Source organism: Perognathus longimembris, unplaced genomic scaffold (assembly GCF_023159225.1).
Source record: "Perognathus longimembris pacificus isolate PPM17 unplaced genomic scaffold, ASM2315922v1 HiC_scaffold_4241, whole genome shotgun sequence".
In the NCBI taxonomy this organism is placed as follows: Eukaryota; Metazoa; Chordata; class Mammalia; order Rodentia; family Heteromyidae; genus Perognathus; species Perognathus longimembris.
In genome coordinates this window covers 1,168-20,300 of record NW_025959537.1, presented here as the reverse complement: position 1 = coordinate 20,300, position 19,133 = coordinate 1,168, and the positions used below count along the sequence as shown (strand labels likewise).

The following is a 19,133-nucleotide window of genomic DNA, read 5'->3' as shown; positions in this document are numbered from 1 at the left end:
TATTGCTAGTGCGAGAGGATTCTCTGGGTACGGCGGCAATTTATAGCTATGGAAATTGAATTATGGTTGTGGGTGGCTGAACTTTATTTATGGCTGTATATCTTATTATTGAGATTACTCGTGGTGCCTAATGAATAAGAATCAGTATGAGAAGAACCGATAAGATAAATGATAAAAAATAAAATTTTATTATGCCTTGATGATTCGATGTGGAACTAGAGGCATTTTTACTGATAGAGACCAGTGCCTTTGGCATGGTCTTTTCAGTCCACATATAATCTATAATTGATGTTGCTATTTTTTGGCTGAATAATAAGGTTAAGTTAGGAATTGATCGGTGGGTGGTGGTTGGGAAGAATCCTAACAGGGTAGAGAAATTGGATGAGTAGGATTTGGTGTACAGTTTTAGGTATGATGTTATCGTGTTTAGTTCTATGGCAATAACAAATCCTAGTAGGGTAACCGATAGGGCTGTAAGTTTAATAATTAGAGGTATGGTTATAGTCTGTGTGCTTGGTGTATTAATAAGGTTTGAGAGTAAGAATCCGGCGAAGATACTTCCTAGAAGTAGTCGTTTAATAGGGTTAATTAGGTTTGGGTTGTTTTCGTTGATAGAATTAGTGGGTAGGAATCGTGGATGGCCTGATAGTACGAAGAAAATAATGCGTGAGCTGTAAACAGCTGTGAAGGATGTTGCTACTAGAGTGATGGTCAAGGCTCATGAGTTAGTGTATGACAGATTTATAGCTTCAATGATGAGGTCTTTTGAGTAAAATCCTGTTAGAAAGGGTATACCGGTAAGGGCCAGGCTGCCTACGATTAGTGCGGATGTTGTAAATGGTATGCACGAGGCGATTCCCCCTATCTTTCGAATGTCTTGTTCGTCATTTAGGTTGTGGATGATTGAGCCAGAGCACATAAATAATATGGCTTTGAAGAAGGCGTGGGTGCAGATATGTAAGAATGATAGGTAGGGTTGATTGATTCCTAGTGTTACTATTATTAGGCCTAGTTGGCTTGAGGTTGAAAAAGCGATAATTTTTTTGATGTCATTTTGGGTAAGGGCGCAGATTGCTGTGAATAATGTTGTGATAGCCCCAATACATAGGATAATAGTTATTATATTGGGGTGATTATTTAATAATGGGTAAAATCGGATTAGGAGGAAGATTCCTGCTACAACTATAGTACTTGAGTGAAGTAAGGCTGAGACAGGTGTAGGTCCTTCTATTGCGCTGGGAAGTCAGGGATGTAGTCCAAATTGGGCTGATTTTCCTGTGGCAGCTAGAATTAGGCCTAATAGGGGGACAGCATTTTCATTGCTTATTAAAAATATTTGTTGTAATTCTCATGAGTTACAGTTATTGTAGAATCATGCTATTGATAAAATGAACCCAATGTCACCAATACGGTTGTAGATAATGGCTTGTAGGGCTGCGGTGTTTGCGTCTGTTCGTCCGTACCATCATCCGATTAATAGGAAGGACATAATCCCTACTCCTTCTCAGCCAATGAATAGTTGGAATATATTATTAGCTGTGACTAGAATTATTATGGTGATTAGGAACAGGAGTAGGTAGGTCATAAATCGATTTAAATTGGGGTCTGAGTGTATATATCATTTGGAAAATTCTATAATGGATCAGGTAACAAATAGGGCGGTTGACATGAAGATGGTGACGTAGGAGTCTAGTTTGAAACTTATGTTTAACTGTATGGAGTGGATAGTAATTCAGTGGTAATTAGAGATAACTGCTTCTTCGTTAGTATATATAAATATAGTTAATGGGATTAGGCTAATAGTGAAGGCCCATTTTATAGCTTTTGTAACTTGGTCTGGGTAAGTTGGTGAAGGTTTGTTGGTTAAGAGGGTTGATAATGGTTTTAAAATGATTGCTAGAATAGATATAAATGATATAGTAAACATGATAAGTTGCTTTATTTTGGATTTGCACCAAATTTTTGGCTCCTAAGGCCACTGGATTACTGTTATCCTAAAAAAGCCGGTGAAAAAGCCATATTTTTAAGTATGGGTTGAAGAATTAGCAGTTCTTCTTTACTTTTTCGGGTAATTAAAAGAATAATAATTCTTTGTTTCTAGATTCACAGTCTAATGTTTTTTTTAAACTATAATTACAGTAGGTAAGGCCAAGGATAATGTTGGGGTGAATAGAGAGTAGGAGGATTGGGGTTAGATGTAGGAGTATTAGTGTGTGTTCTCGTGTTTGTGAGGGGTTCATGTTGAGAGTGTGGTTTGTTATTTTTCCTCGCTGGGTGGTGATGAATATGTAGAGTGAGTATAAGGCTGTAATAAGAACGTTTAAGCCTATGAGAATGATTGTAAGGTTGGATCATGAGAAAGTTGAAATAACAATTAATAGCTCTCCGATGAGGTTAATTGATGGGGGTATTGCTATGTTAGTTAGGGTTGCTATAAATCATCAGATGGTTATTAGAGGGAGGATAGTTTGAAGACCTCGGGCTAGGACCATAGTTCGGCTATGAATGCGTTCGTAATTAGTGTTGGCTAGGCAGAATAGTGCGGAAGACGTAAGTCCGTGGGCAATTATTATGGCGGTGGCACCTATGTAGCTTGATGGTGTGTTGATTATGATGGCAACGATTACTAGGGCTATATGGCTGACTGAGGAGTATGCGATTAGGGCCTTAAGATCTGTTTGTCGTAGACAGATAGAGCTAGTTATAACTATGCCTCATAATGAGAGTAACATAAAAGGGTAACATATATTGTTGTTGAGGGGTTCAATCAGGATAGCTAGTCGTATTATCCCATAGCCTCCTAGTTTTAGGAGGATTGCTGCTAGGACTATTGATCCTGCGATGGGGGCTTCGACATGGGCTTTAGGTAGTCATAGGTGGAGACCATATAGTGGTATTTTGACTATAAAGGCTATCATGCAAGATAGTCATATGATGTTATTAGTTCAGGAATGTTGTAGAGAGTCGTGAGTGAAGATAAGTATGATTAAGTTAAGGGATCCTAGTGTATGATACATGTTAAGTAAGGCGATTAATAGTGGTAAGGATCCTACCAGTGTGTATAATAGGAAGTATGAGCCTGCATTAAGTCGTTCGGCTTGATTTCCCCAGCGTGTAATAATAATTAGGGTGGGGATTAGGGTTGATTCAAATAAAATATAAAATATTATAAGTTCTAAGGATGAGAAGGTTATGATAAGTAGAACTTGTAGGGTTATTAGGAGGGAGATATATGTTTTTTTTCATAATAGAGGTTCTTTATGTAGATGGTGTTGGCTTGCTATGATTATAAGGGGGGTTAATCATGATGTCAGAATTATTAGAGGGGTGGAGAGGTTGTCTGTGAAGAATGATGAAGAGAAGAAAGTTGATTGGTACGGAGAGCATAGGGTGGTAATACAAATTAGGCTAATGAGGAAACTGTGGGTGGTTGAGTTAATTCAGATTATTTTTGGGCTAGAGAGTCATGTTATGGGAATTACTATAATTATGGGAATAATAATTTTTAGCATTGTAAGAGGTTTAGGTTTTGTACGTAGTCTGAGCCGTAAGTATTTGAGATTTTTACTAGCAGGGCTAGTCCGATTGCTGCTTCACATGCGGCTAGGACTAATATAATAATGGGTATTATGAAAGATAAGTTTATGTGGAAGGATGTTGATAGGAGTGCTATTATTAGGAAGAGGGTTAATATTATTCCTTCTAGGCATAGGAGAGAGGATATCAGGTGCGATCGGAATATTAATATTCCTGCTAATGAAATAAAAAATGCGATGTTGAGGTTTATTATAGTGAAGGGCATATCTAGCAGTTATGAGCTTTCATAATTTAATGAGCCGAAATCAATTGTTTTAGTTTAAACTAACTGCTATATTCATTTCATTCTAGGCCGTTTTGTGATCATTCGTAAGCTAAGCCTAGTGTTAAAATTACAATTAGGGCTAGTGCTATTGTGGTTGTAGATAAAATTGATGGATATTGAAAGGCTCATGGTAGGGGTAGAAGTAGGGCGATTTCTAGATCAAATAGTAGAAAGGTAATAGCTACTAAGAAGAATTTTATTGAAAAGGGTAGGCGGGCTGAATTAATTGGATCAAAACCACATTCGTAGGGGCTTACTTTTTCTGAATATAGGTTTATTTGGGGAATTCAAAATGCAATTATAGTTAATAGGCTGGCTAGGGTTAGGTTGATGCTTAAGGCAATAATTAGATTTATTATTCTTTTTTGGGTTATACCAAAGTCTTCTGATTGGAAGTCAGATATACTGCTTGTACTAAAAGAATATGAACCTCATCAATAAATAGAGATATAGAGGAATAGTCATACTACATCTACGAAGTGTCAATATCAAGCTGCTGCTTCGAAGCCGAAGTGATGGGTTGATGTAAAGTGATACAGTGTATGGCGGATGAGACAGACAATTAGGAAGGTAGTACCAATTATAACGTGTAGACCGTGGAATCCTGTTGCTATAAAGAAAGTGGACCCATAGACTCCGTCAGCAATAGTGAAGGATGCTTCCATGTACTCAAATGCTTGAAGTATTGTGAAGTAGATTCCTAGGGCGATAGTGATGGCGAGGGCTTGGGATGTGTGGGATCGACTTCCTTCTATTAGACTATGGTGAGCTCATGTGATAGACACTCCTGAGGCTAGGAGGACAGAGGTATTAAGTAGAGGGACTTCTAGGGGGTTAAGAGGGATGATACCTGCAGGTGGTCAGCAGCCCCCTAGTTCTGGTGTGGGGGCTAGGCTCGAGTGGTAGAATGCTCAGAAAAAGCCTGCGAAGAAAAAGACTTCGGAGATAATGAATAGGACTATACCGTAGCGAAGTCCTTTTTGTACTACGGGAGTATGGTGGCCTTGGAATGTTCCTTCTCGAATGATGTCTCGTCATCATTGGTACATAGTAAGTATATTGGTAAGTAGGCCGATAATTAGAAGAGTAATTATTTTAAAGTGAAATCATATGATAATTCCGGAGGTTAAAAGGAGGGCAGATAGGGCTCCTGTTAGTGGCCATGGGCTAGGATTGACTATGTGGAAGGCGTGTGTTTGGTGAGTCATTATGTGTTATCATGCAAATATAGGCTGACTAGTAGGGTAAACACGTAGGCCTGAATAATGGCTACGGCTAATTCAAGTACGGTGAGGAGTGTTAATACTGTTAATGATAATAGGGAGGCAGGGGGGCTTAAGGTTATTATTGCTAAGGTTGCTCCACTGATTAAGTGAATTAATAAGTGCCCAGCTGTAATATTAGCTGTTAGTCGTACGGCTAAGGCAATGGGTTGAATGAATAGGCTGATTGTTTCGATAATAATTAGCATGGGGATTAGAGGTAGTGGGGTACCTTGGGGAAGAAAGTGGGCTAAGGAAGATTTAGTTTTGTATCGGAATCCTAGGAATACAGCTCCGGCCCATAGGGGGGTAGCTATAGCTAGGTTTATTGATAATTGAGTGGTAGGGGTAAATGAGTGAGGTATTAGACCTAACAGGTTGGTGGAGGCAATAAAGGAAATGGTGGAAATTAATATGAGAGCTCAGGACCGTCCTTTAGTTGAGTGGGTTAGCATTATTTGTTTAGTTACCAGTTGGATTAGTCATGTCTGGAATGTTGTGTAACGGTTGCTAATTAAACGTTTTGGGGAAGGAAATATAATTGAGGGTAAAATAATGATAATAATAACTAGAGGGAGGCCTAGGAATGATGGGACAATGAAAGGGGAGAATAAATTTTCGTTCATTTAGATTCTCAAGGGGAGGTAACTTTGAGTATACTGGAGGGTTTAGTTGAAGGAGGGTGATAGGTACTAAAGTTTTTGATTTTTAGTTGAAAGATAATAAATAGGGTAATTAGGGTTCCAAAAATTACTATAAGTCATGGTGCGGTGTTTAGCTGAGGCATTCTCATTGTGGAATTATTTAATTCTATCTTTAACTTAAAAGGTTAATGCTAAAGTAGCTTCACAATGGTGTCTACATTGATGTTGATCAGGCCTCAAAATATTTTAGTGGAACCATTTCTAGGACGATAGGCATGAAGCTGTGGTTAGATCCACAGATTTCGGAGCATTGTCCGTAGAATAGGCCTGGTCGGGAAGATGATACTGTTGCTTGGTTTAGGCGGCCTGGAATGGCATCTGTTTTTAAACCTAAAGATGGAACCGCCCAAGAGTGAAGAACATCTTCCGATGAGATTAGTATACGAATGGGGAGTTCCATAGGGAGAACAACCCGATTGTCAACTTCAAGTAGACGAAGATCCCCCGGTTTTAAGTCTGGTGTATTGACTATGTATGAATCAAATGTTAAGTCCTCATAGTCTGTATACTCATAGCTTCAGTACCATTGGTGTCCTATAGTTTTCACTGTTAGGACTGGATTGTTAATTTCGTCTATTATATATAGAACGCGTAGTGAGGGAAGGGCAATCATAATAAGGATAATGGCTGGAAGAATAGTCCAGATTGTTTCTACCTCCTGGGCGTCTATGGTATTGGTGTGGGTTAATTTGGTGGTGAGTATAAGAGAAATAATATACAGTACTAATGTACTAATAAGAAAAACGATTATTAGTGTGTGGTCGTGGAAGCTAGTAAGTTCCTCTATGATAGGAGAGGTGGCATCCTGTAGACCAAGTTGGAGAGGATATGCCATGTAAGATATATAAGAGTTTCACTTATGATTTAACCTTGACAAAGTTATGTAATTTTTTTTACTAATATCTTATTGAGAAAGACATAATGGTGTATGGGGCTGGCTTGAAACCAGTTTTAGGGGGTTCGAATCCTTCCTTTCTTAGTGTGATGACTTCACGAAAGCAGGTTCTTCAAATGTGTGGAAAGGTGGGGGACATCCGTGGATTCATTCTAGATTTGTTGAGGTGAGTTCAACATATTTAACTTCACGTTTGGAGGCGAAGGCCTCTCAGATCATGAATACTATGAGGATTACTGCGGTTAAAGAAATAAATGAGCCTATTGATGACACGGCGTTTCATGTTGTGTAGGCATCTGGGTAGTCTGAGTATCGTCGGGGTATTCCTGCTAGTCCAAGGAAATGTTGGGGAAAAAATGTTAGGTTGACTCCAACAAATATAATTGTAAAATGGATTTTGGCTCATATATCATTAAGAGTGTAGCCTGTGAATAGAGGAAATCAATGGACAAACCCACCTATAATGGCGAATACAGCCCCTATAGATAGGACATAGTGAAAGTGGGCAACTACATAATAGGTATCATGTAGGACAATGTCTAGAGAGGAATTAGATAGTACAATACCGGTCAGTCCTCCTACTGTAAATAGGAAAATAAAGCCCAGGGACCATAATATGGCTGGGGATCATTTAATATTTCCACCGTGAAGGGTAGCTAGTCAGCTGAAAACTTTTACTCCTGTTGGAATAGCAATAATTATTGTGGCAGATGTAAAATAGGCTCGTGTATCCACGTCTATTCCTACGGTAAACATGTGATGGGCTCATACGATAAATCCTAAGAATCCAATGGATATTATAGCTCAGACTATACCCATATAGCCAAAGGGTTCTTTTTTGCCTGAGTAATATGTTACAATATGAGAGATAATGCCGAAGCCTGGTAAAATTAGGATATAAACTTCCGGGTGGCCAAAGAATCAGAATAGGTGTTGGTATAAGATGGGGTCTCCACCTCCAGCAGGGTCAAAAAATGTTGTGTTAAGATTTCGATCAGTGAGCAGTATAGTAATACCGGCAGCTAGGACAGGTAGGGATAGTAGTAATAATACTGCTGTAATTAGAACGGATCAAACGAATAAGGGGGTTTGATACTGGGAAACTGCAGGGGATTTTATGTTAATGATGGTGGTGATAAAATTGATTGCTCCTAAAATTGAGGATACTCCTGCCAGGTGGAGTGAGAAGATAGTTAAATCTACGGAAGCTCCTGCATGTGCTAGGTTTCCGGCAAGGGGAGGATAGACTGTTCACCCGGTTCCAGCCCCAGCTTCTACTATAGAGGATGCTAAAAGAAGTAGGAAAGAAGGGGGGAGTAGTCAAAAGCTCATGTTATTTATTCGTGGGAATGCTATATCAGGGGCCCCGATTATTAGAGGCACTAGTCAGTTTCCAAATCCCCCAATTATAATGGGTATTACTATAAAGAAAATTATGACAAATGCATGAGCGGTTACAACCACATTGTAAATTTGGTCATCCCCTAATAGAGCTCCGGGTTGACCGAGCTCAGCTCGAATTAGAATACTCAGCCCTGTGCCTACTATTCCGGCTCAAGCTCCGAATATGAGGTAGAGTGTTCCAATATCTTTATGGTTTGTTGAAAATAATCAACGATTAATGAACATAGGTAGATAGGATGGCTGAGTAAGGCATTGGACTGTAAATCCAAGTACAGGGATAAACCCCTTTCTATCATAGTCCTGTGGTGAATTTTCATATTGAATTGCAAATTCAAAGGAGCAGCTTCAATTCTGCCGGGACTTCTCCCGCCTCTGTTTTTTTTTAGGCGGGAGAAGTAGATTGAAGCCAGGTGATTTTGGTGTTTAGCTGTTAACTAAAATTTTGCAGGTTTAACTCCTGTCAATCTAGGGAGGACTTAGCTTAATTAAAGCTGTTGGTTTGCGTCCAGAAGATGTGAGGTAGGTCTTACAGTCCTTAGGGGCAGAAATTAAACTTTAGTGTTTACTTAGGGCTTTGAAGGCCCTTGGTCTTTTTAACCTAAATTTCTATAGGAGGCAGAGGAAGAAGGGAGATAGTGGAAGTGACAGTGAAGATAAAAGTAATAGGGTAGGGATTGGGGTTAGATGCTTGTAGTTATATATTCGTCATGTAAATTTGTTATTGTTTGGAAGGGGAAATAGAGTAAGGGCGGATGAGTAAACTAGTCGTAGGTAAAAATAAAGGTTTAGGAGGGCTGATATTACTATGAATACGCTTGTTATAATGTTTTTGTTGGTGATTATTTCTTGAATAATGAATCATTTTGGTAGGAATCCTGTTAAAGGGGGTAATCCTCCTAATGATAAGAGGGTAATCAGGATAATGAGGGTTATTAGTGGGGTAGTGTTTCATGCTATTGTAAGGGTTGAAGTGTTGTTTGCTGATAAAAAATTTAGGGTTATAAATATATTAATTGTAAGTATAATGTAAATAAGTAAATTTAGTATTATTGCAGTAGGGTTGTAAAGTGTTGCTGCTGTTATTCATCCTATATGTGCAATTGATGAGTATGCTAGGATTTTGCGTATTTGGGTTTGGTTTAATCCTCCTCATCCTCCAATAATAATGGATAGTATGGCTATTAGTATTATTATGTTTGTGTTTAGATTGTTAGATATTTGGTATAAGATTGAAATAGGGGCTAGTTTTTGCCAGGTTAGTAGGATTATTCCTACTATCAGGGGGATGCCTTGGGTGACTTCTGGTACTCACAGGTGAAAGGGGGCTAGGCCAAGTTTTATAGCTAAGGCGATAGGTAGGAGATATTGAGATATGTCATTTTCATGTTGACTCATAATTCATTGTCCGGTTGAGTTTAGGTTATTTAGGATGTAGAATACGAGAATTATTGAGGCGGTTGCTTGGGTTAGAAAGTATTTTGTAGCGGCTTCTGTGGATCGAGGGTTATTTTTATATGTTATTAGTGGAATAATGGCTAGTATACTGATTTCTAGTCCGATTCATATATATATTCAGTGTGTGGCGGATAGGACTATTATGGTTCCTGCAAATATTGTGGTCGCAATGAGTGAAGAGACGATGATATTTATTAGTATGGGAAGGGTTAAACCAACATTTTCGGGGTATGGGCCCGATAGCTTGTATTAGCTTACCTTACTAGAATTTAGTGTAATGGGTAGCACTAAGAATTTTGAGTTCTTAAGTTAGGTTCGATCCCTATAATTCTAGAAATAAAAGGGTTAGTACCTTTATGCTTTACTCTATCAAAGTAACTCTTTTGTCAGACATATTTCTATATAAGTGGGGGTATGCTTGCTGTGGCTATGGGGAGGGAGATGTGCCATATACATAGGGCTAAGGTTAGAGGTAGAAAATTTTTTCATAGAAGGTGTATTAGTTGATCGTATCGGAATCGTGGATATGATGCTCGAATTCATAGAAACAGGACTGTTAAGATTAAAATTTTTATCATTAGGTTGGAGGATAATATCTCTGGGTTTGTGATGGAGTAGGTGGGGCCTAAAAATAGGATGGTAGTGAGTGTATTTATTAGAATGATGTTTATGTATTCTGCTATGAAAAATAAGGCGAAGGGTCCAGCTGCATATTCGACGTTAAATCCCGAGACTAGTTCTGACTCCCCTTCGGTTAGGTCGAATGGGGCTCGATTGGTTTCAGCTAGGGTTGAGATAAATCATATTATGGCTAGGGGTCATGCTGGTAAAATTATTCAGATAAATTCTTGAGACATAGATAATGAGATTATTGAAAATGGGCCTGCTAGGAGTATTGTTGATAGGAGGATAATTGCTAGGCTTACTTCATAGGAGATAGTTTGAGCCATGGCTCGGAGAGCCCCGAATATGGCATATTTAGAATTGGAGGCTCATCCGGATCATAGGATGGAATAAACTGCTATGCTAGAGGCTGCTAAGATAAATAGAAACCCTATGTTCATGTTAATTAGGGAGTGGGGCATTGGGATAGGGATTCATAATGAGAGGGCGAGGGCGAGGGCGAGGATAGGGGAAATTGAGAATAGAATTAGTGAGGAGGTGGCTGGGCGTACTGGTTCTTTGATAAATAGTTTGATTGCATCTGCGAATGGTTGGAATATTCCATATGGACCCACAATGTTTGGTCCTTTTCGTAGTTGTATATAGCCTAAGATTTTTCGTTCTAACAGGGTGAGGAAGGCTATTGCTAGTAGAATTGGAATGATGAATGTAAGAAAGTTAAGGATAAACATGTTGTTAAGAAGAGGAGTTGAACCTCTGATAATAAAGTTTTAAGTCTTATGCAATTGCCTGCTCTGCCATCTTAACAACTCCTTATCTTGGAGTGTGTTTGTACATGCTAATTTAATTAAGATAATCTCATTAGTTAGGCATTAGGGCGCTTTGTGAAAAGTAGGCCCTATTTTTCTGGTCCTTTCGTACTAGGAAAAATGTTGAATAGATAGAAACCGACCTGGATTACTCCGGTCTGAACTCAGATCACGTAGGACTTTAATCGTTGAACAAACGAACCTTTAATAGCTGCTGCACCATTGGGATGTCCTGATCCAACATCGAGGTCGTAAACCCCATTTTCGATATGAACTCTTTAATGGGATTGCGCTGTTATCCCTAGGGTAACTTGGTCCATTGATCAGAATAACTGGATCAAATATGACATGGGTAACTTTGACTGGTTGGTCTAGGTTAAAGTCTTTCGGAGGATAGGTTATTCTCCGAGGTCACCCCAACCAAAATTTTGTTTCTATCCTGTTATTGTTGGTCCATTAGGGGTTTATTTTTGTTAGGTAGAAAGTTAATTTAAGCTCCATAGGGTCTTCTCGTCTTATTATTATATTTCCGCCTCTGCACGGAAAGGTCAATTTCATTGATCATATGTAAGAGACAGTTGAGCCCTCGTTATGCCGTTCATACAAGTCCCTAATTAAGGAACAAATGATTATGCTACCTTTGCACGGTCAGGATACCGCGGCCGTTTAACTTTAGTCACTGGGCAGGCGGTGCCTCTAATACTTGTAATGCTAGAGGTGATGTTTTTGGTAAACAGGCGGGGCTCCTGCTTGCCGAGTTCCTTTTACATATTTTAATCTTTCCTGGTGACATACCTGTGTTGGGTTAACATTAGTTTATTGGGTTTCATATTGATTTGTGGATTTTAGGTTGTTTATGTTAATTATCAGTGATTCATTCGATCGGATATACACTTATGTCAGGAGAATATATTCTTATTACTTATATTAACATTATTACATTTAATAGAAATTAAATTGGCCCAGTTGTTTCCTAGGGATTTGTTAAATATTATAGGAATATTTGGATTTGTGTAATGTTGAGCTTGAACGCTTTCTCAATTGGTGGCTGCTTTTAGGCCAACTATGGTCAGTTAATTAATTATTCACTAGTTAAGGTTGAATCCTTATTCTAAAGAGCTGTACCTCTTTAGATTAACTATAAAACTTACGTTAAATTTAGTTTTATTGTAAGTAAGTTTTAGGTGGAACTAAAATTCTTTTTCTGGGCAACCAGCTATCATCAGGCTCGTTAGGCTTTTCACCGCTACCTTTAAATTTTCTCACTATTTTGCTACATAGACGAGTTGGCTCTAATTGGCTATTCAAGGGTAGCTCGTCTGATTTCGGGGTACTTGGCTAAGATGCTCTTTGTCAGGTTTATTCTAGTTAATTCATTATGCAAAAGGTACAAGGGTATGTCTTTGCTTTTTGTTACTTTAATTTATCTTTCATCTTTCCCTTGCGGTACTATCTCTATAGCTCTAGTTAATGGGTTTTCTATCTCCTATACTAGCTAGGGGTAAATGTTTTGATTTATAAGTTGTATAAATATAATTTTATTTATGTTGTATACGGCTAGTAATAGTTCAAAGTATCCAATTGTTTTGAAGTCTTCTGAGTGTAAGTCAGATGCTTTTTTTAAGCTATACTTTGATTGTTCCAAGTGCACTTTCCAGTACACTTACCTTGTTACGACTTATCTCTTCTAAATTATTGTGGTGTCATGTTATGTACTTGACTTTTTAAATCTTGAAGAGGGTGACGGGCGGTGTGTGCGTGCTTCATTGCTCTATTCAACTAAACACTCTATTTTTAGTTTACTACTAAATCCTCCTTTATCCTGTCGATTTCATACAGGGTTTCGTATGTTCTTACATAGAAAATGTAGCCCATTTCAATCCATTTCATAAGTTACACCTTGACCTAACTTTTTAATATTTTATTATTGGGCTTACTTATAGGCCTTTTTAGGGTTTGCTGAAGATGGCGGTATATAGACGGTATTAGCAAGAAATGGTAAGGTATATCGGGGTTTATCGATTACAGAACAGGCTCCTCTAGATGGATATAAAGCACCGCCAAGTCCTTTGAGTTTTAAGCTGTGGCCAGTAGTTCTCGGGCGGGTAGGCTTGTTTTAAACCTATCTATGTTTATGGCTACACATAGTGGGGTATCTAATCCCAGTTTGTGCTATAGCTTTCGTATAATGACTATATAAAGTCTCTTTCGATGTGGTTTTTCATTCAAGCTAGGACTTTTTACAGATTAGCTTGATTTTAGCTTTACTGTGATGTAAATCTTATACTCTTTACGCCGGGGTCTATTCACTAGGGTCATTCGTATGACCGCGGTGGCTGGCACGAAGTTTACCAACCCTTGTATCAGTATAACTTAGTCGAACTTTCGTTCATAGCTTAAATTTTATTACTGCTGTTTCCCGTGGGGGTGTGGTTAGACTTGGCGTTGTGAGCATCAACGAGGACTTGTTGGGAGAGCTTAAGGCCAAACTCCTTTAATTCTTTTAGAATTTTAGGGTTTTACTCACCGGTTTACGGATATTTGCATGTATAATTTTACTGATAGCAAATAAAAAGGCCAGGACCAAACCTTTATGTTTATGGAATTATGAAAATTCTTCTAGGCATTTTCAGTGCCTTGCTTTATGTATAAGCTACATTAACCCCTGCGGGGCCTTAGGAGGTTTAGTACCAACTAAGTTTTTAGTAAGTTCAGATTAGGGCTATATTGGTGGTGATATATGGTTATAACTAGGCATGTAGATGTTAGTAAAATGTTAATCTCCTAAGAACAGAAGTGGGATTATGTTTGAAAATTTTTGGGTAAAATTTTGGTATTTATTTCATGTATGTCCTCTAGCATTAATCAATATGGTCCTTTATAGTTTATGAGGAGGTAGAATGTTAGTTAATAAGTCCAGCTACATGGGAATTGCCTGCGACCATGCCTTGACGGCTTAGCTGAATCACAGCATACCGAATAAAAAAAAATACCAGGGGTACATGACTACAGTTATGTTGATCATGGGCTGATTAGGCCCGGCTCCATCGAGATGTCTTATTTAAGGGGAACGTATGAGCAATTTTAAGTGCTATGGCCCTGAGGTAAGAACCAGATGTCAGATATAGTTTCAGGATAGCGACCCCCAAGTTGTATGGGCCCGGAGCGAGAATTATTAGTACTAGTGGGCGGGTTGTTGGTTTCACGTGAGATGGTAGATTAAGGGACCAAGTGGGGCCGGGGATATCCATGGACTCAAGGATTGACAAAACTTAATGGACTAATGGGGATATGTGATTATTGTCATCGAGCATTAATGTTATGTACTGGACAATATTCATGTTGAAAGTGATTTAATGTGGATTATACATAATAATGTATAAGCGCTACTATGTTGCTGCTCATGTATGGGGGGTGGGGGGGGCTATTTTTAGTTAGAGTAGCTAGAGACTAGAATTTTTTAAAAGTTTTGTTTCTAGGGCTCAAAATTTATTCTGCCATAGCAGTTTGAGGTCGTTAAATCTCCCAAATACAGGGAGTAGTTTAAGTAAGAATACCAGCTTTGGGGGTTGGAGGTAGGATAGTTTTCTCTCCTTGAGTGCTTTAAGAAGGTGATCCTTCATTTTAGGTTTACAAGACCTACGTAAACTGTTATACTGTTAAAGCTGTCTTCATTTAAGTATTTTGTTTTCGATTATTCCTGCGATAGGGAAAAGAATTAGGATAATGGTAAAATATAAGATTGATGCGATTTGGCCAATAATGATGAATGGGGGTTCGACTGGTTGCCCTCCGATTCAGGTTAAGATAAATAGGTCTGATACTAGAATTCAGAATAATGTTTGACTGATGGGTCGGAATGTTAGGCTGCGTTGGTTAGATGTATGGAGAAAGGGAAATAGGGCAAGGACAAGAATTGATAGGACTAGGGCAATTACTCCACCTAGTTTATTGGGGATGGATCGGAGGATAGCGTAGGCGAATAAAAAGTATCATTCTGGTTTGATGTGGGGAGGTGTATTGAGTGGGTTTGCTGGGGTGTAATTGTCTGGATCACCTAAGGCGTCTGGAAAGAATAAAACAATAGTAAAGAAGAAGGCTAGCAGAGCTGCACCTCCTAATAGATCTTTGTACGAGTAGTAGGGGTGGAATGGGATTTTGTCTGAGTCTGATGGAATTCCTAATGGGTTGTTGGAGCCTGTTTCGTGAAGGAATAGGAGGTGAACTATGGCTATTGCGGCAATAATAAATGGGAGGATAAAGTGAAATGCGAAGAAGCGGTTGAGGGTTGCTTTATCGACTGAGAAACCGCCTCAGATTCATTCTACTAGGTCTGAACCGATGTAGGGGATGGCGGACAGTAAATTAGTAATTACTGTGGCCCCTCAGAATGATATTTGTCCTCATGGTAGGACATATCCTATGAAGGCTGTAGCTATGACTAGAAAAAGTAATAGGATTCCAATGTTTCAAGTTTCTTTATACATATAAGATCCGTAGTAGATGCCTCGTCCAATATGAAAGTAAAGGCAAATAAAGAATAGTGAAGCTCCATTAGCATGTATGTATCGGATTAATCAGCCATAGTTTACGTCCCGGCAGATGTGGGCTACGGAATGAAATGCTGTTAGTGTGTCAGGGGTGTAGTGTATTGATAGAAATAGACCTGTTAGGATTTGGATAATGAGACATAGCCCTAGAAGTGAACCGAAGTTTCATCATCCTGAAATATTGGGAGGTGTGGGTAGATCAATGAAGGCATGATTGACTATTTTTATAAGGGGGTGAGTTTTTCGTATGATTGTCATTAGAGGTTTTTATAGTTGAATAGACAACGATGATTTTTCATGTCATTGGTCATGGTTTATAGTCCATGTAAAAATTATGACAAACTTGTTTTATTTAACAACAATTTTAATGGTTTTAGGTTTTATTGGGGTAGCTGTAAAACCTTCACCTATTTTTGCAGGGGTTGGTTTACTTATTGGTGGGGCTGTGGGTTGTGGTCTATTGGTTTTAAGCGGAAGCTCTTATATTGGGTTAATAGTATTTTTAATTTACTTAGGGGGTATATTGGTAGTATTTGGTTATACAACTGCTATAGCAACTGACGATTATCCTGAGACTTGGGGGTCTAGCTTATGGTTATGATTTCTGTTATTATCAGGGATTCTGTTAGAGGTAGTTTTAGTAATTACAGTACTACATTTTGAGGGTTTAGAAGATTTAATTGGGTTACATAATTTAGACAATATCCTAGCGTTTGGTGAAGACGATGTATTGCTAGTGCGAGAGGATTCTCTGGGTACGGCGGCAATTTATAGCTATGGAAATTGAATTATGGTTGTGGGTGGCTGAACTTTATTTATGGCTGTATATCTTATTATTGAGATTACTCGTGGTGCCTAATGAATAAGAATCAGTATGAGAAGAACCGATAAGATAAATGATAAAAAATAAAATTTTATTATGCCTTGATGATTCGATGTGGAACTAGAGGCATTTTTACTGATAGAGACCAGTGCCTTTGGCATGGTCTTTTCAGTCCACATATAATCTATAATTGATGTTGCTATTTTTTGGCTGAATAATAAGGTTAAGTTAGGAATTGATCGGTGGGTGGTGGTTGGGAAGAATCCTAACAGGGTAGAGAAATTGGATGAGTAGGATTTGGTGTACAGTTTTAGGTATGATGTTATCGTGTTTAGTTCTATGGCAATAACAAATCCTAGTAGGGTAACCGATAGGGCTGTAAGTTTAATAATTAGAGGTATGGTTATAGTCTGTGTGCTTGGTGTATTAATAAGGTTTGAGAGTAAGAATCCGGCGAAGATACTTCCTAGAAGTAGTCGTTTAATAGGGTTAATTAGGTTTGGGTTGTTTTCGTTGATAGAATTAGTGGGTAGGAATCGTGGATGGCCTGATAGTACGAAGAAAATAATGCGTGAGCTGTAAACAGCTGTGAAGGATGTTGCTACTAGAGTGATGGTCAAGGCTCATGAGTTAGTGTATGACAGATTTATAGCTTCAATGATGAGGTCTTTTGAGTAAAATCCTGTTAGAAAGGGTATACCGGTAAGGGCCAGGCTGCCTACGATTAGTGCGGATGTTGTAAATGGTATGCACGAGGCGATTCCCCCTATCTTTCGAATGTCTTGTTCGTCATTTAGGTTGTGGATGATTGAGCCAGAGCACATAAATAATATGGCTTTGAAGAAGGCGTGGGTGCAGATATGTAAGAATGATAGGTAGGGTTGATTGATTCCTAGTGTTACTATTATTAGGCCTAGTTGGCTTGAGGTTGAAAAAGCGATAATTTTTTTGATGTCATTTTGGGTAAGGGCGCAGATTGCTGTGAATAATGTTGTGATAGCCCCAATACATAGGATAATAGTTATTATATTGGGGTGATTATTTAATAATGGGTAAAATCGGATTAGGAGGAAGATTCCTGCTACAACTATAGTACTTGAGTGAAGTAAGGCTGAGACAGGTGTAGGTCCTTCTATTGCGCTGGGAAGTCAGGGATGTAGTCCAAATTGGGCTGATTTTCCTGTGGCAGCTAGAATTAGGCCTAATAGGGGGACAGCATTTTCATTGCTTATTAAAAATATTTGTTGTAATTCTCATGAGTTACAGTTATTGTAGAATCATGCTATTGATAAAATGAACCCAATGTCACCAATACGGTTGTAGATAATGGCTTGTAGGGCTGCGGTGTTTGCGTCTGTTCGTCCGTACCATCATCCGATTAATAGGAAGGACATAATCCCTACTCCTTCTCAGCCAATGAATAGTTGGAATATATTATTAGCTGTGACTAGAATTATTATGGTGATTAGGAACAGGAGTAGGTAGGTCATAAATCGATTTAAATTGGGGTCTGAGTGTATATATCATTTGGAAAATTCTATAATGGATCAGGTAACAAATAGGGCGGTTGACATGAAGATGGTGACGTAGGAGTCTAGTTTGAAACTTATGTTTAACTGTATGGAGTGGATAGTAATTCAGTGGTAATTAGAGATAACTGCTTCTTCGTTAGTATATATAAATATAGTTAATGGGATTAGGCTAATAGTGAAGGCCCATTTTATAGCTTTTGTAACTTGGTCTGGGTAAGTTGGTGAAGGTTTGTTGGTTAAGAGGGTTGATAATGGTTTTAAAATGATTGCTAGAATAGATATAAATGATATAGTAAACATGATAAGTTGCTTTATTTTGGATTTGCACCAAATTTTTGGCTCCTAAGGCCACTGGATTACTGTTATCCTAAAAAAGCCGGTGAAAAAGCCATATTTTTAAGTATGGGTTGAAGAATTAGCAGTTCTTCTTTACTTTTTCGGGTAATTAAAAGAATAATAATTCTTTGTTTCTAGATTCACAGTCTAATGTTTTTTTTAAACTATAATTACAGTAGGTAAGGCCAAGGATAATGTTGGGGTGAATAGAGAGTAGGAGGATTGGGGTTAGATGTAGGAGTATTAGTGTGTGTTCTCGTGTTTGTGAGGGGTTCATGTTGAGAGTGTGGTTTGTTATTTTTCCTCGCTGGGTGGTGATGAATATGTAGAGTGAGTATAAGGCTGTAATAAGAACGTTTAAGCCTATGAGAATGATTGTAAGGTTGGATCATGAGAAAGTTGAAATAACAATTAATAGCTCTCCGATGAGGTTAATTGATGGGGGTATTGCTATGTTAGTTAGGGTTGCTATAAATCATCAGATGGTTATTAGAGGGAGGATAGTTTGAAGACCTCGGGCTAGGACCATAGTTCGGCTATGAATGCGTTCGTAATTAGTGTTGGCTAGGCAGAATAGTGCGGAAGACGTAAGTCCGTGGGCAATTATTATGGCGGTGGCACCTATGTAGCTTGATGGTGTGTTGATTATGATGGCAACGATTACTAGGGCTATATGGCTGACTGAGGAGTATGCGATTAGGGCCTTAAGATCTGTTTGTCGTAGACAGATAGAGCTAGTTATAACTATGCCTCATAATGAGAGTAACATAAAAGGGTAACATATATTGTTGTTGAGGGGTTCAATCAGGATAGCTAGTCGTATTATCCCATAGCCTCCTAGTTTTAGGAGGATTGCTGCTAGGACTATTGATCCTGC

The 19,133-nt window shown here is 38.5% G+C and overlaps 1 long non-coding RNA gene across 1 annotated transcript; it reads left to right on the top strand.

Annotated features, from left to right (window-relative positions):
* The first annotated feature begins 1,905 nt into the window (after positions 1–1,905).
* Positions 1,906–16,195, top strand: LOC125344778. Its single transcript, XR_007209630.1, has 2 exons — positions 1,906–11,033; positions 16,096–16,195. It is a non-coding gene; the product is annotated as an uncharacterized LOC125344778 (long non-coding RNA).
* Positions 16,196–19,133: the final 2,938 nt, after the last annotated feature.